Below are 25,801 nucleotides of genomic sequence, written 5' to 3'. Positions count from 1 at the left end.
TGATGTCACACTGTAAACTGTCTGTCTCCACCTGTGACCCTGCTGATGTCACACTGTCCACTGTGTCTCCACCTGTGACCCTGCTGATGTCACACTGTCCACTGTGTCTCCACCTGTGACCCTGCTGATGTCACACTGTCCACTGTGTCTCCACCTGTGACCCTGCTGATGTCACACTGTCCACTGTCTGTCTCCACCTGTGACCCTGCTGATGTCACACTGTCCACTGTGTCTCCACCTGTGACCCTGCTGATGTCACACTGTCCACTGTGTCTCCACCTGTGACCCTGCTGATGTCACACTGTCCACTGAGTCTCCACCTGTGACCCTGCTGATGTCACACTGTCCACTGTGTCTCCACCTGTGACCCTGCTGATGTCACACTGTCCACTGTGTCTCCACCTGTGACCCTGCTGATGTCACACTGTCCACTGTGTCTCCACCTGTGACCCTGCTGATGTCACACTGTCCACTGTGTCTCCACCTGTGACCCTGTGATGTCACACTGTCCACTGTGTGTCTCCACCTGTGACCCTGCTGATGTCATACTGTCCACTGTCTGTCTCCACCTGTGTCCCTGCTGATATCACACTGTCCACTGTGTCTCCACCTGTGACCCTGCTGATGTCACACTGTCCACTGTGTCTCCACCTGGGACCCTGCTGATGTCACACTGTCCACTGTGTCTCCACCTGTGACCCTGCTGATGTCACACTGTCCACTGTCTGTCTCCACCTGTGTCCCTGCTGATATCACACTGTCCACTGTGTCTCCACCTGTGACCCTGCTGATGTCACACTGTCCACTGTGTCTCCACCTGGGACCCTGCTGATGTCACACTGTCCACTGTGTCTCCACCTGGGACCCTGCTGATGTCACACTGTCCACTGTGTCTCCACCTGTGACCTTGCTGATGTCACACTGTCCACTGTCTGTCTCCACCTGTGACCCTGCTGATGTCACACTGTCCACTGTGTCTCCACCTGTGACCCTGCTGATGTCACACTGTCCACTGTCTGTCTCCACCTGTGACCCTGCTGATGTCACACTGCCCACGGTGTCTCCACCTGTGACCCTGCTGATGTCATACTGTCCACTGCCTGTCTCCACCTGTGACCCTGCTGATGTCACACTGTCCACTGTGTCTCTACCTGTGACCCTGCTGATGTCACACTGTCCACTGTGTCTCCACCTGTGACCCTGCTGATGTCACACTGTCCACTGTGTCTCCACCTGTGTCCCTGCTGATGTCACACTGTCCACTGTGTCTCCACCTGTGACCCTGCTGATGTCACACTGTCCACTGTGTCTCCACCTGTGACCCTGCTGATATCACACTGTCCACTGTCTGTCTCCACCTGTGACCCTGCTGATATCACACTGTCCACTGTCTGTCTCCACCTGTGACCCTTCTGATGTCACACTGTCCACTGTCTGTCTCCACCTGTGACCCTGCTGATGTCACACTGTCTACTGTGTCTCCACCTGTGACCTTGCTGATGTCACACTGTCCACTGCCTGTCTCCACCTGTGACCCTGCTGATGTCACACTGTCCACTGTCTGTCTCCACCTGTGACCCTGCTGATGTCACACTGTCCACTGTGTCTCCACCTGTGACCTTGCTGATGTCACACTGTCCACTGTGTCTCCACCTGTGACCCTGCTGATGTCACACTGTCCACTGTGTCTCCACCTGTGACCCTGCTGATGTCACACTGCCCACGGTGTCTCCACCTGTGACCCTGCTGATGTCACACTGTCCACTGTGTCTCCACCTGTGACCCTGCTGATGTCACACTGTCCACTGTGTCTCCACCTGTGACCCTGCTGATGTCACACTGTCCACTGTGTCTCCACCTGTGACCCTGCTGATGTCACACTGTCCACTGTGTCTCCACCTGTGACCCTGCTGATGTCACACTGTCCACTGTCTGTCTCCACCTGTGACCCTGCTGATGTCACACTGTCCACTGTGTCTCCACCTGTGACCCTGCTGATGTCACACTGTCCACTGTCTGTCTCCACCTGTGACCCTGCTGATGTCACACTGTCCACTGTGTCTCCACCTGTGACCCTGCTGATGTCACACTGTCCACTGTGTCTCCACCTGTGACCCTGCTGATGTCACACTGTCCACTGTCTGTCTCCACCTGTGACCCTGCTGATGTCACACTGTCCACTGTCTGTCTCCACCTGTGACCCTGTGATGTCACACTGTCCACTGTGTGTCTCCACCTGTGACCCTGCTGATGTCACACTGTCCACTGTGTCTCCACCTGTGACCCTGCTGATGTCACACTGTCCACTGTGTCTCCACCTGTGACCCTGCTGATGTCACAATACCCATTCCATTTTTCTACCTTCTTTCTTAGTCTTTTCCTTCCTTTTCCCTCTTCCTTCCCTTCCCCTCCTTCCTTTCTTCCTCTCCTTCTCCCCCTCCTTTTCCTCCTCTTCCTCTTACTCCTCCTCTTCTTCCTCCTTCTTCAATGTTTATCCAGTGTTCCTCAATCAGCCTGAGTATCTTTATTCTCACTCTTCAGGTCTTAATTGAAAGGACATACAGGAAGATACATAGTATTTATGTAAACTCAGCAGACTCTTCCATTCTTTCTCAATGTTTCGCCATATTGAACTCTGCATTTTTGTCTAAATAGCATTTATCATAAACTTTCCTCATGTATGGTTGTTTTTTTTAAGTCAAGTTTTCCTTACTGAACTTCAAGTACTGGGAAGGCAAGAATGGGCATGTCTGTGCTGTTTAATCGTGTAAAGCCTTTCAGAGGTCACTTCCTAATGGGTAATGATATTTTGTTAGTGTATGCTGTTTAATTGTGTAAAGCCTTTCAGAGGTCACTTCCTAATGGGTGATGATATTTTGTTAATATTTGCATTTTTGTATATATCCAGCATACCTGAAGCCCCCAATATAATTTAATATAAAGAAAGCAATTAATTTATCTTCAGAGTCTGCTCAACTACCTTTCAATATTCACTCACACTTATCTAGGTCATCAAATAGCAGAACTATAAAACAGTTTGTTAATAAGGAAGTAATATGCTTGCATAGTTATCAGTGTAACGAATGGATGGAGAATGACTCCTCTACCTGATATATGTTGTGTTCCTCAACAGCTTAAGTCTGTGTTCATTGTTCCTCTGGTTTTATGGCTCTGTAAAGTACAAAGGAACAAACTTTTAGAATTTTGTTTTATGTACATACAAAAAATACCTTAATAAAATACCCACAAATATTTCAAATACATCACTTGATATACTTCCAATGAGTAGCATTACAAATATAGGGGACTTATTAACACACTGTACATAGAACACTGTTTACTTCTAGTCAAAGTTAATATACTTCAGAAAGTTCACTAGAAGAATTGCCATTGCCCCTTATTTCTTATTCGCCTGTGCCTAGCTCCCTTCTTTGCCAGACACTGCTCTAAGTTACATAGATTAACTTTCATTACTCATAGCCAAGGGTCAACATGAGGTCAACTCAGTAGTGCCGCATTACCCAAACCCAACATATTCCAAGAAAGCCTGTCTCAGGACCAGCCTCTAGTGGACTGCTGGGTGACGACCTCTGAATTCTTGAAACAGTCTGATACTAGTGTCTGCTTTTTCAGACCTTAGTGGCATTTATTCTTAGTGTCATCTCTCCGTTTATAGTATTGTCTCCTCCTCACTTTTGAAATCCTCTGTCCATTTTCCTCGTCCCCCATCCATAGTATCTGTGTCCACCTTTTCCCCCTCTATAACTTCTCCTCTCATATTGTAGTTGCTTTTAAGTTGTCTGGTTTCTGTAGTTATTCTAAGTTATACACATAAAAGTCATAAGAATAGTATTGTTTTGCCCTTACATCAAATGACATAATATATTCATGTGTTTGTATAAGTGTATGTGTATAAAGTCAGGACTGTTGCTCTTGGTTGTTTCCCAGAACTTGAAAGTGAATCTCTATTGCTTAAGACACCATGTATTTGGGACACAGAACTTGAGAGAACCTAGCTGGATGCAACCCAAAATCATCTTAAGAGATCTCATTTGAGTGTGATGGATTCAACAATGTTATGAAAGTAAGTGCTAGAAATTTTCACAGTGAGAAATTATTTAAAAGTTACAACTGGAGAGAATATAGCCAACCAATGGGTCACTAAGTAGATGCAGAACAAAAAGCAGTGCACCAGTCACAGAAAAATGTCATATGCTTGGCTTGCTAAGCGTTTATTCAGCTAGAAGCTGCTGCAAAAGATACTTTGGCCTAATGATCGTTATGTGTCTATGATGGTAGCTTCATCCTAACTTGAACAAACCATAAGTTATCCATAATTTCAAGTCCACCCAGAAATTAACACTGTGCCCCCTTGTACATATTGCATATGGCTGAGCCCTGTCCTGAATATCATTACATTTAAAATTGTGATGAGTCTATTTATACAAATAAAATATGATGATTCAAGCTACGGAGAAACACTGTCTCAAAAATCAAAAAAAATGATGATTCAGAAGTAAACACATTCTCATGTGATATATAGTGTCCCAACAAGTCCTTAAATGATCTTTTTAAATACAAGAAAAACATACACAAGGGGAGATCCTCACACAGTGATGATTAAATGCACTTAAATAAACAGGACACTTGTGCAAGTCCAAAGGACAAAATTCTAGGATGCAGAAAGATCAGCTGTGTTATATGAGCCTGGATCTTTCAGGCTCAATTTGTTCCCATTGTGGTGCTATTCAGCACATGCAGTTCCCATCATCATTTGCTCTAATCTCCTGCAGGCCATAGACCCCTTAAATAAACACCCCAGTGGAGTTAGTGCACACAGTAAATCTCATTTAACACTTATCATTACCTTCTAAATAAACTACCAAATGGGAAATTTCCATTAATTAGAACATGAAAGTTTTCTTTAAAACAAACAATAAAATTCTATTATAAGTGACTTCTGGGCCTTAGGCTGGATTGAACATTATCATTTATGGTTAGGATGTGGCACGTTCAAATTGGCTGAAATGGTTCCATCTGGGATCTTTCTTCCATTACAGAAGTCGGTGCATTCTTTGGTCTCTGTATCCATTCTCTCTGTGGTCCTGACTGGCTGTTCATCACACCCAGCCTCCCGTTCTACAGAAGAGTTATGTGGATCAACTTAGTGGGAGCTCTGTTTAGGATTGCTGCCTTTGTCATGTTGCCCCACAGAGGACACGTGGGTTTCAAATGCTTTATGTTGACCTGAGACATCCTGGGTGACTCTGAGCAAGAGCCTCCCTTCCCAGTAAAAGGTTTTAGGGTACACTAACACCAGAAGCTGAGAAAGGATGAGTTGAGAAGTGATCAACAGCCCAGCAGAGAGCATGTTAGGTGACTCAGGGGATCTTAAGTACAGAGGTCTTCCAGTGACCACCCCAAAATAAAACCTCTCTTTCCTACTGGTACTGGCATTTCTATATCTGCTTCACACGACATCTATATGTAGTTATTAAATGTTATTTTCATCACTCTCTTCTAAAATAAACAATTCCATCTCCAACAGCTACTTTCCAAATTCTTACTCTGCAGCCTATTTCCACCACCCACTTTAAGACCAAAGGGCAATTTAGCCGTCACTAAGGTCCAGCTCAAAATGGTCTTAATTCAACCATACAATACTACAAAAAATTGTTAGAATTGATAAAATAACTCAATCATATTCCCAGGTTGTAAAGTAAATTTGCAACAATAACTTTTCTGTGTAATAGTAATAAATAGAAAGTAAATCATTCAAAATATATGAATGTAACTTCCCATAGCAGCAACAATAACTTGAATCATTACAGCTGTAACAACAAAATTAATGAAATACTTATGAAGAGCAGTGTAAATAAAATTAGAGAAAGCTGTAAGAAGAGCTAAGGAGCGAAAATGCACGCATGAGCGGGAAAGTATTTGCAATGAAAGTATCACTTGTTGCACAAATTAATTTCTAGTTTTGATGCAATTCAAGTAAAAATTCCAGTGGGAGTAATTTTACAGCCTGTTAATTTTTTCTGGAGTTCATTGAAGCTGTGGATCATAAAGTAAATTTTGAATATGGATATTAAAGAGATGCATTTGCACTAATGATAAAATGTTTCTGTAACCCGACACTTAACACAGTACAGAAATGACTCTGAAAGGGATGCGGGTATTAATGGCACAATATGGGACTCTTCCCAAATATATTACCTTATACATTCTTTCATTTAACATTGTGTAGCCCCCGACAGGCACTAGGTGATACCATGCTACTTATTAAAATGGCAACACCGTTACTTCATTCTCCCATTGATTTTGGAGGGGGTCAAATTCATTGATATCTTATTTAGTATAATTTAATTTAAAGTGACACAAGACCCCATGGAAGTAGACAGAGAGAAAATTCAAATTCAACATACATTAAAACATGAACTACAAATACAGCAGAAGAAAATTTTCTAGTCGTTGCCTGCCTAAGTTTCAGAATTAAATCAAATATATTCTATTAGGTATAGATGATAGCTTTAGGTATATTATTTAGGTGATCACAAGGAAATGCAAAATAAAAATAAAATTAAGTGTAGTTTATTTGCATACAATTTTAGAGAGACCAAGTATGCTTTTGAAATCTTTATGATTATACAAAGAAAATGTCTGGCACGTTATACTAAAGAAAAACTCCTCTAGCTTAAATATCAAAATAAAATTAGATGCTATTTGTAATAGCTCTGCTGCAATAAAATGTATTTTAAATAAACATTTAACACTAAGTAGATAAGTAGCCAAAGGATAATTTACAATTAGAAACAGCTCTTTGAGGAACAAATGGAAGAGTATTTGACATTATTAGTACCCAGGAAAATAACTAGTAAAGCAACAACCAGAAATAGTTGATCTAACATATTGGCAAGAAGAAAAAATGTTCACATTTGAAGCTTTTCAGGGATTACTTTAAACCCTATTTTTCCGGCATCCCCAAACATAGTTCTTGGCCCTGTACTAGAACATCAAGCAGCATTCAAACGCCACGTAGTTAGGAGAAGATGCCCCTGTCAAATATGTTGTATCTTAACATCTATCAAACACGCTTTTAGGTAACTGATTGTCAAGCATCAGCATGGTCTTAGGAATAAGTATGCTGAGCAATCACATGAAATTACAAAATTGTTTCTTCATGATAATCCAAGAAAAAGTGTGGTACTGGCTTCCCAGAAAATGGCTTCTCAGTAAACACATGTCCACACTTTCAATGTGGTAGTTTTAAGCAGTTCTAGTTATAGGATTCTATTCTAGGGAAGTAACCTCAAACATAAGGGGAACATAAGCCAGGTGTGGCATCAGCTCACACCTCCATCTTGCAGTCAAAAGAAGGCTGAGGAAAGACCAGCAGTACTGATATCACCTAGAGCTACAGGGTGGGTTGAGGGCCAGCTAGACCTATAGAATGTGAATGTGAGTCCATCACAAAACAAATAAAAGTGGGAGGGAGAGAGGGGGGGAAGAGAGAGAGAGAGGGAGAGAGAGAGAGAGAGAGAGAGAGAGAGAGAGAGGGAGGGAGGGAGGGAGGGAGGGAGGGAGGGAGGGAGAGAGAGAGAGAGAGAGAGAGAGAGAGAGAGAGAGAGAGAGAGAGAGAAAGGGGAAGAGAGAGAGAATAAGGAAAGAAAGAACAGAGAATTTCTACAGTATGTATTAAATAGGAAAAACTAGAATGTGCCTAAAAATTAACAATAAAAAATACTCGAAAATGTGTGTTATATTAACTTGGTTGACTATTATCACCATTACACACAGACTCAAGAAGAGTCAAAACTTCTCAGAGGCTCACAGTGCAATGCTAAGTCCACATAATATTCAAAGTTGTCTTTCTCCATTCTGAGAATGCTATTCTAGAGCAAGTAAGACTTCAGATACCCATCCTCAATCCTCTGTCCTCATTAATACATTAGTAGGTTCTCTTAGCTATGAGAAATTAATATATGGCGATCCTCAAATGTTATTTCTTTATGAATAGTAGAATTAGAAAATCCCAGTGGTTTAAATGGGACCTATCATACAGTAAGATTTCGCAACCTCAACTGTAGCATTTATGTTAGTTATTAAGCAAGAAGCTAATCCATCCATACCATAATTTAGATAATCCCTGGGCTTGTGGGAGACAGACCAGTATGGATACTCTTTAGTACAGAACCTGTGAGGAGAATGGTTCTTCTGTCTGGAAAGGCTCCCCTGCTGACGCACAGCCAGGCAAATGTCAGAAACCCATTGCTGATTCTTCCTTGCAATCTGAGTGCAGGCATGTGGCCTGGGCCTGTGATGGACACAGAGCCAGCTCAGAGCATATGCTTCACAGAAGCCATCTGGCTGTCTATTCTGGGAAGCGACACCTCTGCCATGTCTAGGAAGCAATGAAGCAGAGGCTCAACCCTCAGGTATTGTGTTTGGTGTTTAGGCAAAAGCTCATGGGCCAGAAGCAGCCAAAGTGTATCATGTCTGTTTGGATACAGAGATCCTAGGATCCTAGGAGGGAGACCTCCAGGCATAAACCTCTCAGTGGAACCTAGACAATTCTTTCTTTATTACATCCTTCTTACATACACACACACACACACACACACACACACACACAGCAGTCATATAAGGTTATATTATGTAATAATTTAAATTTTTAATCTAAAGTTGTTTTCTTTCAATTTCTAAAACATTTTCACATGTACCACCAATGCATCGGTTTCTTGGCACTACAACCATCTCTGTTGGATAATTTCACCTTTCTGAAGGTCTTCAAAGGAATAAATACTTTTTTAAAGTACAGAATAGATCAGATGTTTGTGGCTAGACTAAAACACATGAATATTCAGATGAAAAGTGATAATATTTTTTAACTTTTAATGTTCAAACATTCTCATATTCCTTGAAAACATGGATCACTTATTGAAAGAAAAATACGTTTATCGGTAACTTGTAGCGTCATTTGAAACATGAACAGCTCAGGTTCACTAGCTAGGCAAGACCTTTCAAGATCTGTTGTTGTGTCTGGTCCCTCATCTGTCATTTGAGTCACCTTTACCCAGTGCCCTGATCAGACTGTCATCCCCAGTGAAAGAGGATTCACTGAACTGTTGTCCCAGAAGCAAAGCAGACACTTCATGCCTCAGTGTCTGTCTGTTACAAAGCTTTTCTCTGGGTGCCGAACTGAAAATGGATTAGGAATTTTTCTGGTGAGTTGAGAGGGACAAAGATGATGATTATTTTATTTCTTGGGGGCTCTCTTTTTAATCAATTTGTTAAAAACTCATTTGTGGAAAGGGCACCACCATTGAACAAAAGTGGCAGCCTACAGAACGGGAAAAGAGTTTTCACCAACTCTACCTTTAACAGAGGGCTAATACCCAACACACATAAAGAACCCAATAAGCTAGATATCAAGAAAACAAATAACGGAAACAAAAATGGGATGTGCGCCTGAACAGAGAACTCTCTAAAGAGGAAACTCAAAATGACTGAGAAGCACTAAAAGAAATATTCAACATCTTTTGTCATCAGGGAAAGGCAAAGCAGAACAACTCTGAGATTCCCTCTTACATCTGTCAGAATGGCAATGATCAACAAAAACACGTGACAGCTCATGCTGGCGAAGACACAAAGCAAGGGGGACAATCCGCTATTGCTATTAGGAGAGCAAACCTGTACAGTCACTATGGAAATCACTGTGGCAGTTCCGCAGAAAGATGGAAACTGATCTACTTCAAGATCTAGTTATATCACTCTCGGGCATACACCCAAGGGACACTTCATCTTACCCCAAACACACTTGATCAAACATGTTTGTTGCTGTTCTATTAATAAGAGGTAGAAACTGGAAACAATCCAGAACTCCATCAACAGAAGAATGGATAAAGCAAATGTGGTACCAAATGGAGTATTACTTCAGTCATTAAAAAAAATACACACTTAAATGAATGTAACTAGAAAAAAAAATCTAGAATGAGGCAATTCAGACCCAGAAGGAGAAATTTGGTAAGCGTTCATTTATATGTAAATATAAGTCAATGATAACCAAGCTACAATCTACAGAATCAGTGGTTAGGTGTAGAGCAAGGGACAGGTGTAGTAATATGAGCTGTGGGGCTGTGTCCCCAGCACCCCGGCCGCCTGGCTACCTTATGCCCCGAAATAACAACACACAAATTGTATTCATTTAAACACTGCTTGGCCCTTTAGCTCTAGCCCTTACTGGCTAATTCTGATATCCCGATCAACCCATCTCTAATAATCTGTGTAGCCCCGGTCTTACTGGGAAAGATTCAGCATGTCTGACCGACAAGAGCATGGCATCTCTCTGAGCTCACTTCCTCTTCCTCCCAGCATTCTGTTCTGTTTACTCCTCCCACCTATGTTTTAACCTATCAGGGCCAAGCAGTTTCTTTATTGCTTAACCAATGAAATCAAAAGATTGATATATGACACTCCCACATCAGACAGGAGCTGGGGGAGATAGATCTCCTTAGGAAACAGAATAGCTATAGACAGATGTGTTGAGGGAGAGGGGGTTGAATGTGGGAGGATCAAATGGGGAGGGGAAATGGAAAGAGAGTTAGAGAAGGCATATGGGGAGAGACAGGGACATTTGAGGGGTAGTATGGATACCAAACACAGTAGAGACTTCCTAAAACATACATACATATATATATACATATATATATATATATATATATACACAAATTACCTAAATAAAATTGTCAAATAATAGGGGAGATAGAGCCCCAGCTTGCTATCTCTTGTCACTAAATGAAACTTCTTGTACCAGATACAGTTATATCTAATTGAGGTGTTGGCCAAAGGAGTCCCATTTGGAATCTCCAAACAATCTGGGCTATCACCAAGACTATAGGTTATTCTGCATAAATTAACAGCAAAGCCACATTGCTAAAAACAACTCCACATAACTCGTTGAACGTGGAGAAGTTGAGACAATGCCTTCATCTCTATGTTCTAGCATCTTTGTTACAGAAAGGTACTCTGCATGCTACAAAAAAGACCCCATAAATACCAACTTAGTTATAAATGCTTTGATTAACAATGCTGTCTGCCTAGAAGATGACACATAGCTTCTGGGAGTAACAAAACAATATCTGATTTGACTTAAGGCCCACTCCACAAGATGGAACCCACATTTAATACTGCTTGGGTGACTAAGAACCCGAGACTAGATAGGTCAGGGACCTAGGGGAAAAAAACAAACGTTGCCATTCTATAAACAAATGAACAAGAGAAAAACAACAAAAAAAATCAATAAAATGATTTAATGAGATTCTGATATACTCACAGACCAATGCCTTGCCCAGTCAACATCAGAGAAGTTCCCTCCTTCAGTGACCCACAAATAAACATGGAGAGAGTAAGAAACTTCAGAACACTCAACCCTAAAAGGGACATCTTCATCAAATCCCTCCCCTCAAGAATCAGTGAAACCTGTGGAAGAGGAGGCAGAGAGAGTGTAAGAGCCAGAGGGGATGGAGGACACCAAGAAAGCAAGACCCTCAAAATTAACAAGATCAAAGTTCTTATGAACTCAGAGGGCCTGCGCAAGTCTGCACCAGGTGTTCTGCGTAAATAGATTGTAGCTTCTAGTTTAGCGTTCTTATCGAATTCCTCAGTGTGTGAATTACAATAGGTCTCTGGTTCTTGTGCCTTCTCTTAGGCTCGTTTCCTTCTGTTTGCTTGTTTTATGCAATTCTGATGTGCTTGCTTTTATTTTATCTTATTATATTTTAGTTTATTAGTATCCCTTAGAAAAGTCCGTTTGTTTTCTAGAGAGAGATGTAAGAGAGTGGCTCGGGATGGAAGGGGAGGTAGGAAAGAAACCGGAAGGAGTAGAGGGAGGAGAAATTCAATCATGATATATTATGTGAGGAAGAAAAGCTATTTCCAATAAAAGGTAAAAAGAAAAAGAGCTATTTAAGCTAAATTAAACATTTAATCTTATTAGGTGAAGAAACATTCTTTCAAATACTTCAGCTATTATCAAATATTGTTAGATTGTGGCAGTGGCCTATTATTTCCTTAGAGTCAGTAAGAACCTGTTCCTCTCCAGCCAGGGACTGTAGCTTAGTGAAAGGGTGCTTGCTTGGGTGGGATGCAGAAAGCATTCCGCACTGCCAAAAATCAGCTGTTTTTCAATACTGACCCAAAACAGATTTCTGAAATGTTCTTTTGCCATTCGTGACTATTCTATTCGTCCCCAGCTGAGACTCTTATATCGGTTCTTAAGATCCCAGCTTGGCTTTCATGCTCAGAAGGCCCTTGGATACTTGTTTCTGTGCCAGTCCTTCGTTTCCTGGGCAACCTGTTCCTCCAAAGCAAAGATGAAACTGGCCATACCCAATCACAGTCTCCCGTCTCTTCAGCCCTCAGCTCATCGTTTCTTTGATCCATGAGAAGTAAACAAAGCTCTGCCTTCCCTGGGTTGTAACTTCAAAGGAAATTTGGAATCCAATACAACACACAAAGATTTGAACCTGGCAAAGGAAACCTCCTCTATTTTTATTTTTTCTTGAAACAGCTCACCAGATTTAAGAGCAAAACCTAGAGCATTACCCCCTGAACCTTCCCACTGGCCCAAAGACACTTAAACATTAATAACTTGTTTTCTAATAAAGATTAGCACTCCTAAGTCATGAATCATGTGAAATTAAAAACCCTAAGAAAAAAATAGTTACTTAGTGATATTGGTTCTCAATACAGGTATGTATTTCTGCTCAATTTTATGACCTACAAAGTCAAAGTGTGGAAGTCGCTTTTGCCACAACATAGAAGGCTGAGCTGTTCAGTTGGTACTCAGATAGCATGCATGAAGTCATGGGTTGTCTCTCCAGGACCAGCCACATAAACCAATAACCTAACGGCCCATTTATACTTCAATTTTTATTATATTTAGTGTGTGTGTGTGTGTTTGTGTGTGTGTGTGTACACACGCAGATTCATATGTGTGTTTGCACATGTGCACAGTAAACATATGGAAGTCGGAGAATGACTTCCAGAGTCCATTCTCTCCTTCTACACTGTGGGTCTCAGGGGTCAAACTTGGGTCACTGAGATTTGGTGACAAGTACCCTTACCCCCTGAACCTGCTAACTGGCCCAAAGATAAACTTGGATAGCTTGTTTACTAATAAAGATTAGAACTCGTAAGTCATGGATCATGTGAAATATAAACCCATGCAAACCCGTAAACTATTGCTCAATGTCATTTTATTTAAGTCAGTGATTTCCTTTCCACCAATAAACAGAAACGTCAAGTGGAGTTGGAATCCTAAATTCAGGTGTGGGTTCTCTTCTGTGGTTGAAATCCAGAAGATGCATCTGTTGTGTGCTTTCCAATAAAAACTAAAGAAACCTTGTGTAGTCATCGGTGAGATTAACACACGTATCCTCTAGCTGAAACCTGCCCCATCCACTGATCTTCTAATGTGGGATAGTATCATTTTTGGGGTGACAGCTAACTATGAGATTTTAATCACTTAAGCCCTTTACTCATAAATCTACTTTTGCTTTTAAAGGGAAAAAGAAGGTGGGAGGAATTTGCTTACTGGAATCCTTCAGAAACTCAGAGTGACAGAGAGCATTCCATATCACCACAAGTTCCCTGAGTCACCCTGTGTATGTGCAGCCAACAGGGAGGTGAGGAGTGGGCCAGGGTGAGCAATTTTTGAACGGGTATTTCCAATAGTTCTGTTAGGGGTCGGAGAGCATGAGGCTGGGAGCCTGTTTATTTCTTACTCTAGAAGAATCGTAAGGATCTCTGACAGGCAGCTGTCCATCTCCGGTCGCAATGTGTTTATGATGCTCAGCTGGTCCATGGCAGGCAGCATGCACATGTCTATACCAGTGCTGGATATCTCCATAGAGAAGGGTACAGAGGACTCTCATGAAGCTGCATGTGAGACCCATGAAGACAGAGGACAATCAGAAGATAGTAACTACAAGCAATTAGCTCGTCCTGGAAACAGAAATCAGGAGCCAGAAGAAAAGTCGCTCTTACCCGCACTGGAGCACTGGATTGAGCTCCCAAGGTCCCAATGAGGAGCGGAAGGAGGGAGAAGATGAGCAAGGAAGTCAGGACCACGAGGGGTGCACCCACGCACTGAGACAATGGGGCTGATCTATTGGGAGCTCACCAAGGCCAGCTACTGTGACTGAAAAAGCATGGGATAAAACCGGACTCTCTGAACATGGCGAACAATGAGGACTGATGAGAAGCCAAAGACAATGGCACGGGGTTTTGATCCTACTTCATGTTCTGGCTTTGTGGGAGCTTAGCCAGTTTGGATGTTCACCTTCCTAGATATGGACGGAGGGGGGAGGACCTTGGACTTTCCAGAGGACAGAGAACCCTGACTGCTCTTTGGACTGGAGAGGGAGGGGGAGGGAAATGGGAGGCTGGGAGGAGGCGGATACTTTTTTTTTTCCTTTTCTTAATAAAAAATAAATAAAAAAAAGTGGCTCTTCCCAAGGTTACTGTTTCTATAACCGTGTAGCTAAAGATAGCCTGCTCCACAGAAGCTCATCTGGGGTGCTCAGCAGCTCCCCTTTCCATTCTTCGTCGGGTCTCTGCATGGAGTTCGTCTTGTTTTGTAACTTTTCACATATTCTCTGTGAACACTGCTTCATCACCCTCAACTGCTAAAGCTTCACTAGCTCAGTTAAAGACCCTTAGACACCCACAAGGACTGCTCTCCTCGTTTCCTTTTAGAATTAAATTATTTATGACATGGTGGTTTGTGATGTTACATTTTGTTCATAGAAAATATCAATTAATTTTTCAACTGTTTACTGTATTTTTGGATGTTTAAGGGAATTATTGGCATGAATACATGACCATGTGAAGATTTATATAGTGGTTTGGTGTTTTTATTGCATACCAAAATCATGTGGGGAATGCAGATACAGTGAAACCAGTATGTGTGTAATACATGTCTCAAAAATCTCCCAACAGATTTGACTTTCTCAGCTTTAGGGAGGAGGCCACATCTAACCTAAACCATTAAGTCACATTTCAGTCAAAACTACATCTAGGTCAGTGGATTCCATTCCCTTAAACATAAGCTGATAGGCACATGGTTATCACTGGAAAGTCTAGAAAGGTGGATATCCACTCCTTACACACATTTAAAGCTTGCCCAGAAAGGGTCATCTGCTTTACCTCATGTGCTCTAGTGCACAGAAGGAACTAGAACAGACACCTGTGTGAGACTCGATACAGTGATATGGCCCATGACATTTACCTCTACACCCTTTTAATGATGAGGAGCAATCAGTTAAATGTTAGAGGGAAAACAGGTACAACAATATGTGGGTGTTAATGAAGAAGTCCTTTTAAATCAAAATAGAAAAAGTTGATTGCCTGTGTAAGAATTCTGGTGACTGTCTCAGAAATATCCTGGGGAAATTACACACTGAAAATCAAACTAGCAGCACAGCCTATATAGGGAAACAAAAATATCATTATAAGGGGAAAGCATATAAGCATTGCTTGACGTTCAAACAGTCTCCTCAGGTTTTAGCTCTTTAAACCGGACGAGTTTCCTAGACAAGAGATAAATGCCACCAGTCATATGTCATCAACTGGCTTGTCCTAACAACTTGCTTTGCAATTCATAAAGAGTCAGGCAGAGTAACTGGCAAAGAAGCTCGCAAAAGAGTTTTGGGTTGAGTATTATCTGAGAATGAATCTCAACACAGTCTGAAAACTTGTCTTTCAAGAAATAGCAAAAATAAGCTTTTTCAATAAATTAAAGGGAAGAAGCCAGTTAGAGTCTCTAGGAAACCTATAGTGATCATGGACCAAAGGACAACTGAAAAAGCCTTGCCAAGCACTTTCCAGACAACTGGGAGCCTCTGGTTATCTGGTAAAGTCAGAGAGATACACAAGCATTTGGGAATTACAATTTTTGAAGAGACTAGTTATCACATTCTGCTGTCACTAAATGGACAGATTTTAGGGACCATGGATTCTGTTCCTTGTGGCCTATAGTCGTAGATAGGGAAGCTGGCTTTGTGGGTCATGCTATTCTGCTGCTATACTCTATCCAGCTAATGAGGGCTACAGCACTGGTCAAAAGCACTTGGTCAAATCTCAGTAGAAGCTTACAACCTGTCATGGTGAAGATATTTACACCTAAGAAATGGGCACACATTCCAAATCAAGATGCGCGGTTTGTTTGTTTTATAGAAATCCGGATTGTAGAACATCACTGCCCTAAGGGGACACACTCAAGACATTTTCAGAATTGTGACTAAAGAGCAATGTGCCATTTCGAGGAAACAAATGGAAGCTCAAGAAGGATAGTGATGATGCCTGCTGGGCTGAAACTGAATGTTGATTTAGTGACAAAATACCTGTGAAGAGCTATCCAGGTTTAGGAGGTGAAGTAAACAAAGCATACGTATGAGAGGCTTTTGGTAAGTGGAGAAGTGCTTTTCTATCTCTCATTTTGAAAGCTTTTCTATGAAAGAAACTACAAAACTGATAGAAAGCAGTTTTAGAAAGATTTGCTGTTCAGATGCAACAAGCAGCGTCTGTTATAGAGAGCAGAGAAAGCGGGAGCAATTGAAGAAACAAAGGCTGGTGTCTGAGCCTGTTGTGAGCTGCAGTCCCAGAGAGACAGCAGCAGGGGCGGCTGCTAGAGCCCCGCACGCTGCTTCAGAGAACCATGAAGATGAAGAAAACGTTTACTCTGACCATGAAAAGCTGAAAAACACTAACGTGCAGAGAAATGAGGAAAAGGAAGAATGAACGTTAGTGTCAAGTATCAACAGGACACAGGAAAAGGAAGAGTAAACATTAGTGTCAAGTATCAACCAGACAAAGTCGAGAATGGCCCAGGAGAAGGGACCCTGAGACCTACAAGTGACTACGTTTGCTGATGTGAGAGGATCTGCCCACTGAGGGCAGCACCGTTTCCCAGGCTTGGGTGCTTAGATACCTAGAAGAAGAAAGTTCATTGGCATGAGTTACTCCATCACTCTCTTCCTGACTGTGGATGTTCTCTTTTGACTCTTTGGCAGGGATGGGCTGTGACCTGGAACTGAGATTCAAACAAACCATTTCTCCTTTAAGTGGCTTTTATCAGGACATTTTATCACAAGACCAGGAAAAGAAGCTAGGACAGGAACCCAGAAAAATAATTGCCAGCTAGCATGTATGTTCCTCATTTAGCCACGGAGGAGAGGCGCCTCACACACGCACTGAAGCTTTGAAGGACCCTGTGCATGGATGGAACAGAACCAGAAACCAAAAGAAGCAAAATTAGAACATTTAATTTCTTTTGGCTTTATCTTTGACTATTATTTTTCCTTTGTTAGGAATGTTTAAATATTAAAAATAATTTCTTGACATCATATCATCAAGTCATTTTCTTGTGAGATATCACAGTTGAGTACCTTCTAAAGAAACATATTTGGCATTTGGCTATCACAATTTGGATGAGCAATAAAGTGAAGTGGGGTTTTGGTATAAGATGTAACAAGGGTCCTAAAGAATATTAATACATGATTCAAACCACCCCAGTGTCTTATGGAGAAGTGTGACCCTACATATGAATCGGTGGCAATGGGAATATATTCCAATATGTTCTCTTATAAAGTATTCCACTAGCTACTGAGCACTGAGATTTGCCTGCCGTGATGAACAGCAGCAGTTAGATTGGAGCTATGGAACTCAGAACTGGTCACTGAAGATGCCCAGGAATTTTTAGGTAGAGACTTAAATTTTTCCCCAGCATCAAATAGAATAAAGACTGATGGCAATTACTGTTCTTAGGATATTAAAGCCAACTTGATGCCAGAAAGGAGGAGGCTCTAAATTCATTAGGAAGAGGTGTGTGGCACCAAGGGAGTCTTTGGATCACTGCTTGGGGACCTTAGGGACGAAGCTTTGGTAGTGGAGGACTTGACATGACCGGAGTCTGTTGTGCTTCAGGAGAGAATTAACAGCATCTGAGAAGGTTTCCTGTCCTGTGATACCTGCTGGTCTTATTGACGTGTCATAAGATTACTTAAATTTTAACAGCTTCAGAAAATCTGTGTGGACTGGCGCATGCCTGAAATCCCGGCCCTGGGATGTGGAGGCAACATTCAGACAACAATACATAAAACAGTCAGGAGATGCAATAGAAGGATGCCACACAGTCAGATTCTAGTGGCCTGGCCTAGTTAATTCTGCAGCAGAAGCCGAGGAAGGATACACACAGGAGTAAGTTGAAAGCAACATAATGTATGTATTTAATACAGAATGCTCAGTAAATCTTCAAGCATCGGGGAAAGGGAATGCGCCTTGAGAGACTAAGATGTTCATATTTTATTAGCATCTATTTGAAATACATCCTGAAAACAGACATGTACACATCTCACAAAAATTGTCAATTTTTGAAAAGCAAGAAAATCTTGTGTGTACCCTATATTTAAGATGAAAAGTTACAAGGTTCAGTCACCATGTCTTACTGCTCCCTTTGGTAACAAAGCACTAGACTTAAAAGTGTCAGAGTTCACAAACCCTTATCCCTGTAATATAGACTATTTGGTAAAATTCCATTTACACAGCAGAAAACAAGAAACCACATGAAATGGAACTTTCATAAGAAAAGAGTTAGTTATAAACAAGTTTTCCTTCTGACATTATGGAAACATTTGCTGTTAGAGGTCCTGGATCTAGTTAGTGAATAACATGATTTTTGTTTAGGAAATGTGTGTTCAAGGAAGCGAAAGGTGGAGTTCCTAGGATACGACTTCATCATCAGGACACTGAAGCAGATCCCTGACCCCCCTACCACCAGCAAACCTCTGTGGTCTTAGCAGATTCATCTGTTCCCTTCTAAACAGCCTTCATTGAAGGCACATGGCAATAAATTTTTTAACCTGAAATCAAGAGCGATATGAAGTTACTTTGATGGAGGAGTCTTTGATCTTCTACTAGAGAGCCTGGAAAGAGAACAAAGCCCCTAGAATCCAAGCACATTCCCAGTCTTCGGCTCAACCTTCTCAGAATCACCCCGCTGTGGTGGAAGTGCTCTTACACAAACAAACAAAATCAGGATGATCAATGAACGGTAAAGTTTCCACCATTAGACTGGGCATCTGGATTTCCAAACTACAGAAACAATACTCATTTCAATCTGCTTTCCAAAACCCAGGTTTACATAAGCATCTCAGAGGTCAATGCTCCTTGATTAGACACAGAGAAAATAGAAGATTTTTACAATTTATATTAAAATGAGTCAGATAACAGGTAATCTTCCTTCCTTCTTTCCCTCCTTCTTTTCTTTCTTCCTTCCTTTCTTCCCTTTCCTTCCCTTTCCTTCCTTTTCCCTTTTCTACCTATTAATGCGCATCTTTGCTACCCATTCTCATTCCTCTTTGGTTATACTTCTGAATTACTGGTATTGGTGAATTCTACTGTGAAAAGTTCCATTTGCTAGCTATAACCAATAGTGTTGTCTGCACATTTGCATAAATATATTCATGAATATACGAATACAAGTCAACTAGCTCTGTTTACCAGCAGAATTGCTCATCACGAAGTACACACGTGTGTATTTATGTATTTATTGTGAAACCTGTTTCCAGAGCAGGTTTCTAATTTGCATTTGCATCACATCGATGGGAGAGTTTGCATTCACATGCATTTAATGAGCTCTAATTTTTATTATTGCTGCTTCTCTGAGCTTTTCTCCCCCACTTCTTTCCTAGGCTATTGTGTTCCTATTGTTTTACACAAACCATGTATGCAGCAAATGTATTTCTGTGTATTTTGTTCTTTGTGTTTTAATGACCCCCCATGTTAAACAGGCATAAATGACTTTGAATAGTTCATGCCTCCACCCCATTAAATTAGATAATTAAAATTAGATAATTGTAATAACCTTGTTGTGGAAGTTGATTTCTTATCAACAGCCTTAGCTGTCAGTACTCAATGTTATCTATCAAATGAACCATCACTTAGATGTGGTTTTGATAAAATAAACTGCAAAGATCAAACCCCTACCCTTATTCCGTGGGGGCAGAGAATCGCAAAGCAGAAAATAATTTAAAGAAGGAAGAGAGAGAAGAGAAGCAGAGCTCTCTGTAAATAAGGTTTTAAACCACAGAATCAGAGTAACCCAGATCTGACTAGTATGTGGAAGGAAAGAAGGAGTGGTTTAGTTGTGTTCTTGCTCTGCTTTGAGCTCCATGAAAGCCACGTGTGCACAACTGTGGCCGCTGTTGCTCAGGCATTTTCCATGTGAACCTCGCCTGCTTAACTGGGACTTTCTTAAGTATGCCTCGTCCTGTTACTGCAGGTCTTACTGATCCCAGACAAAGCCAACCTCTGGCCCTGGCTCTGCTATATAGCTGTGCTACAAACACATAACGCCAAGCCACTGGGGAATCCAGTAAGCCCAAATTGTTTTCATCTCTGTAGAGGACAGAACCAATCCTTAAGCTAATATGTTCACGTAGCTGGAGAATATACTAAAAATGCAAATGAATCAGAGCTATATAAGTTAATGACAAAAACCCCAAACTTGTAAGAGATGATGACCTCCAAGAGTTATGACGAAATCCTCAAAACAGCCCAGCGTTGAACCCTTGCTCAACTGGAAATGCACGTAAGGCACGCGTTCTGCTGTCCATGAGCAGCCCTGCACGTAAACAAATGCAAACTCTGTCTGTGTTTAATGTCACAACTTATGATTCAAAAGCCTCCTAAAACAATGCCATCTCCCAGGCGTTGTCCCAGTAGCCCCTGAGGATGGCACCACTTGAAGTCACTGCACTGGGAGCCCGCATCATTCTTGGCGCCGTGCCAAGCGCAAGCATGCAGCAGTTTTAGGGGTATCAATGCATGCCTATTACTCTCATCTGACATTTAGGGAAGGAGTACACAGATGCTGACTGACAGTTGTGTAATCTGTGCCTTATTTGGCACGGAAAATGGAAAAGGTTATTACAATGGAGAACAAAGAACTCCTTTCAACCTACATATTAAGCTTACTTAATTTAGGGGTTTGATCCTTGGCTTTAAGGAAACCTGAAATCCTGCCATAGTCAGTTTATTTTATCTTGTAACTTAGTTTTCACATGTGTATTAACTTTGCAGAGGGTGATTCCATAAGGGAAATGAGTCGATGCCCACAAATGACAACCTAGCATCCCATGACCACAGCTCAATTGTGCCAGCCTCTCCTTTGATGTCATTATTCCTAAGGCAAAAGCCACTTCCTGAAGAATGACGTGGCAGAAAACTAGAGTGTCTCAAAAAGAAAAAAACCAACAACAAGAAGACACAAAAGAGTGTCACTGACTCAAAAATGGAAAACGACTGGGGTTCTGATCTGAGGGGGCAACAGCTTTCATTACAAAGAACCCACATGTTTCGAAAGTCTTGTTCAAGGAGTTATTTAAACTATACCAGCTTAGAAGACAATCTCTATAATTCATTATTTGAATACTAAATACAAGGTACGAGTCTGAATTTCTAAACAAAGAGGCAAATTGTATGGCTCAAAATATTTATCTTCTGGTTTTAAAACAGGGTTCCAATTATCCAAATTGCCAAAAAGCATTTTCAGAAGTTACTGAGAAGACCTTTTGAACCTTGTAAAGACGGTGACCAAGATCTTTGAAGTTGGATAAATCAGAAAGTGTTCCATGTTTCCTGGGATCTAACTTGGATCTTCAAGAATAAAGAAAATGGAGCTGGGGAGGTGGTTTAGTTTTTAACAGTGGGCACTGCTACCACAGAGGACCCAAGTCTGGTTCTCAACAGCCTGGCCAGGTGTCTCCCAGCCACCTACAAACTTAGCTCCAGGCAGATCAAATGCCTCTGACCACCCAGGGCACATGCATTAATGTGTGGATACCTCCCCCGCCACATTAAACCAAACATGGATCATAAATAACAGCAGACAATGTAGAAAACCCATATGCTCTATGTCTAATCACGCAGGCTACCCGGGAGCGCCCCCAGAGCTACGAGATCACAGGTGAGCCACTGTGGCTGTGTTCTCAATATATCCAAGAAGCAATCTGTAGCTCACCCACAGATAATGCTTAATTGATACCTCACACACGCAAATCAACAACAACAAAGTGAAGAAGAACAAGGAATTAGTATATCCTGACCGATTAAAAAGAGAGTTCAACAGTAACCCTCAATCAGTATAAAATGAGAGCTAGATTTGAGGTCATGCTAAGTGTGCATGGGACCTATAGTCTGTCTTCTTGGATGACAAATGAAAGATTTTACAATGCTATTCAAATTATGAGATGATTTTGTTTTTATGAGTCATTTATTTATAAACCGTATTTTGTTTAAGGCACACTGAGTATGGATGGGTATTCCTTCTAATTGGAAAACTAAATAAATATGTAACTGTCCCAACATACCACTAAACCAGCATTACCCTAGAAGGAAAATTATTGTTAAACTATCCCAGAAACCAATAATAATTCTCCTCATACCCTTTTCTTTATACAAAAAGGAAAAAATATAAAAAAGAATAAAAAAAGAAAAGTTCAAAAAAAGATGAAACTTTTCAGGCTCTATAAAAATTAAAATTAAATACAGCAGGATTAGGATTTAATCATAAAACCCTAGTATTTATTTCTTTATCCCCAGTCTACTTCTTAGCTGATCAAAAGCCCATCATTGCATCTCACGACTTTTACTGTGAATGCTATGAGTACACAGATCCATAAATCCCCAGCTGAGGGCAGCGTTCCCCTTTGAGCTCCCCTGTAGCCTTAAACAAGTAAGAGAAGCAAAGAAAAGAGGGGCAATCAGTTTTCTTCCCAAAGGCAATGGCAGGCAAGATTCTAAAGAACTTCATGAAGCCAGAGGATAAACTTGACACTTGAAACCAAACTACGTCAGAGAAGGCTGACCCAACAAACAGTGTGGCCCCCTCAACACCTAGAGGTAGGGCGAGTTCGGCAAGACTGAGTGGCTCTGTCCTAGACCAGAAGACTGAAGCTGTAGCGCTGTGAAGTCTGCCCAAGCGCCTCTGCTACTGCGCATGATCAGCATCATAAAGGTCTCTCCAGCTCTCGCTGTGTTTATAAGTCAGAAACGGTTTTTGTAAAAAACCTAGTATTCATCCCCTTAAGGAAGAAGCAGTAAGATAGTAATTTATTTAAAAGGTTGTGCAACATCCCACCGTATGCATGAACCGTATTTTCTTTGTTAGTTCCTTAGCAAAGGCCATTCAAGTAATCTCCACATCTTGGCTATTGTCAATAATCCTTTGATGACCACAGCTGAGCTAAAATCTCAAGATCCTCATAAAAAATAGTCTGCTGAGAAACAATATAGAACTTGGAAACATTTTAATAAATAAGGACGAATACAGTATGACTCCATTCAAGTGGAGTGTGTGAAATATCAAATGTAAAGAACCAGGAAGCATAATGGTAGTTATCCGGGCCAATGAAAGAAGAGAACAGTCATCATCCAGTAGGCAAAAAGTCTCCAGTGTGGGACTGGAGAGATGGCTCAGAGGTTAAGAGCACTGGCTGCTCTCCCAGAGGTCCTCAGTTCAAGTCCCAGCAACCACATGGTGACACACTATGAAGAGATCTGGTGCCCTCCTCTGGTGTGCAGACAGAACACTGTATACATAATAAATAAATAAAATGTAAAAAGTTTCAGGTGTGCGCGAGAGAAAAGTTTTAGCACTGTGCTATAAAAAATTCTGTGAAAATGTTATAGTAGGTAATATATACTTCAAAGCCTACAGTCATGTTTCATGCCTTTGATGGCAACATTCAGGAGGCAGAGGCAGGGGGATTTCTGAAATTGAGAGTGAATCCAGGAGAACCAGGGCTAGGCAGAGAAGTCCTGTCTCGAAAAACAAAACCAAATCTGGTTGATGAGCCAAATTTGATTTCTAGGAGCCACGGGTTAGAATGAGAAAATCAATTCCTGCAGATTGCCCTCTGAGTTCTTCATGCCTGCTTTGGCACAGCGTGGACACACACACCCCAAATAAAAAAATGTGACAAATAAATGTGACTTTAAAATCTAAAGCACTGTAACTAGCCGGACTGTACTATATATGTTTTCATATGTGACTTCATTGATGGCAATGTTAGAAACAGTGCCAACCTCAGTCTGCACATTAGGAACGGCCTAACTCGCAGGAGCTGCAGCTGGAGAAGAGAAACAAGTGTTAGTTATCACAGTGTCCAACCTAGTTCATGACGCTGGCTCATTCCAGCATCTGCAGATGTTGCTCAAAATCCTCTAAGCACATTTTCCAGGGGACAAACCAAAATGATAATATGTTACAACAAACAAAACAACACAACATAAAAACACACGTCAGATGGCTAGTTGCCAAAATAAAGGGAAAGTTAGAGGAAGAAAATTTTCCAAAGAAATAATATCTGAGAGTACCAATTGTGTTTGAACTTTAGTTCGGTGCACACACACGCAGCTCAATAACTTCACTCCAAACTACAAATTCTATGTAATAGAAAAGGAGAGGACTCTCGTCACCAGTGACCAAACTGATATGCTGGCAGGTCGATTACTTTGGAAAACCAAAAAGGAAATATGGAGGAATGCTAGCAATTGTGAGAAAAAAGTATAAGGTATTTGTTGAAAAGTACACTAGAATCAATGCAGAAATAATAGAAATCCTAAGAAGAAAAGCAAAGAGCAGATGAAAGAAAACTAAAAATTGAGCTGAGAGAGAAAGTGGGAGAAATAATGAGTGTAAAGTCTTACCTTGAAATTTAATACTTAGTCATTTTACTGTGTATGGCAATAATAAACATTAAAGTAAACAGAGGGAAAATACCACCTGTAGGACTTATCACACCTCAAAACCAAAAATCGAAGTAAATGATAGGGTTAGTGAAGAAAAATTAATTTATTAAAATTATCAAGCAATATCTAAACCAAATAAGTAGATACGTAAGTGTGAATAAGTGGTATAAGTGATAATCTCCCTTTACTTAATGTGTACATTGAACAGAATTCTGGCCAGAACCCAACAAGACTTTAAATAGAATTAGGTAGAACAATTTGATATTTATGAGAAGTATGGTTTCCAAACAACAGCCAATAAAATCATGAGGTAAAAGAATGATGAGATGCTTACAAACTTTAGAGAATTGCATTATCAAAGAGCTGATACGTACCTAGGTCAACAGAAAAAGAGACAGCCTGGATTGGCTCTCACTAGATGCATGCATACATTCATGCATACATAGATGCATACATACTTATATAAGTAAAGAAAAAATGATTATTAAATAAATATGCTAACTTAACTCTTTAAAAATAAAAAAAAGCTTCATTATCATCTAAAACCACAAGCAAACTAGAAATGCTATGGAAATTACTTACTTACTTAAAACAAAAGAAAAGAAATCTACATAAAATTGGACTTGCATAATGACATAATACATATTTATTCCCACGTGTGTGTGTGTGTGTGTGTGTGTATGTGTACATGTAGGGTGTAAACCCTTTCTGAAGCAAATTCTCAATAAGCAAACAATAACATTAGAAAAGTATATTTCCAAAGCCAATGATAGAGCAAAGATTGTCTATAATATCACAAATAAAATATTAAAATAAATAGGAAACAAAGAACTCAATAGAAATATGGTAAAAGGCTGTGAAATCACAAATCATAGACAAAAATGCTTATTTTATCAATATTGATGAAAACATAAACCAAACACAACGAAACACCAGGCTTCCAAAATTTACAAACTGTGGCAGTATCTCTGAAGAAAAGCTACAC

The 25,801-nt window shown here is 40.8% G+C and overlaps 1 protein-coding gene across 11 annotated transcripts in view; it reads right to left on the bottom strand.

The window, feature by feature from the left end:
* Inpp4b (inositol polyphosphate-4-phosphatase type II B) overlaps nucleotides 1–25,801 on the bottom strand; it is a 757,204-nt gene that overhangs the window by 400,474 nt on the left and 330,929 nt on the right. For 8 of the 11 annotated variants that reach the window (XM_075976565.1, XM_075976570.1, XM_075976557.1 and 5 more), the window contains one exon: nucleotides 3,108–3,171. The exons of 2 other annotated variants lie outside the window; for them this stretch is intronic. The gene's annotated coding sequence lies outside the window, so the exon portion shown is untranslated. Of the gene's footprint in view, nucleotides 1–3,107; nucleotides 3,172–11,335; nucleotides 11,358–25,801 lie in introns of those variants that run through there. One more of the 11 variants, XM_075976563.1, reaches the window with a different exon arrangement.

This window comes from Microtus pennsylvanicus, chromosome 6 (assembly GCF_037038515.1).
Source record: "Microtus pennsylvanicus isolate mMicPen1 chromosome 6, mMicPen1.hap1, whole genome shotgun sequence".
NCBI lineage: Eukaryota > Metazoa > Chordata > Mammalia > Rodentia > Cricetidae > Microtus > Microtus pennsylvanicus.
Note: the sequence above shows the minus strand (reverse complement) of the source record. Positions and strands in the feature narration are given on the sequence as shown.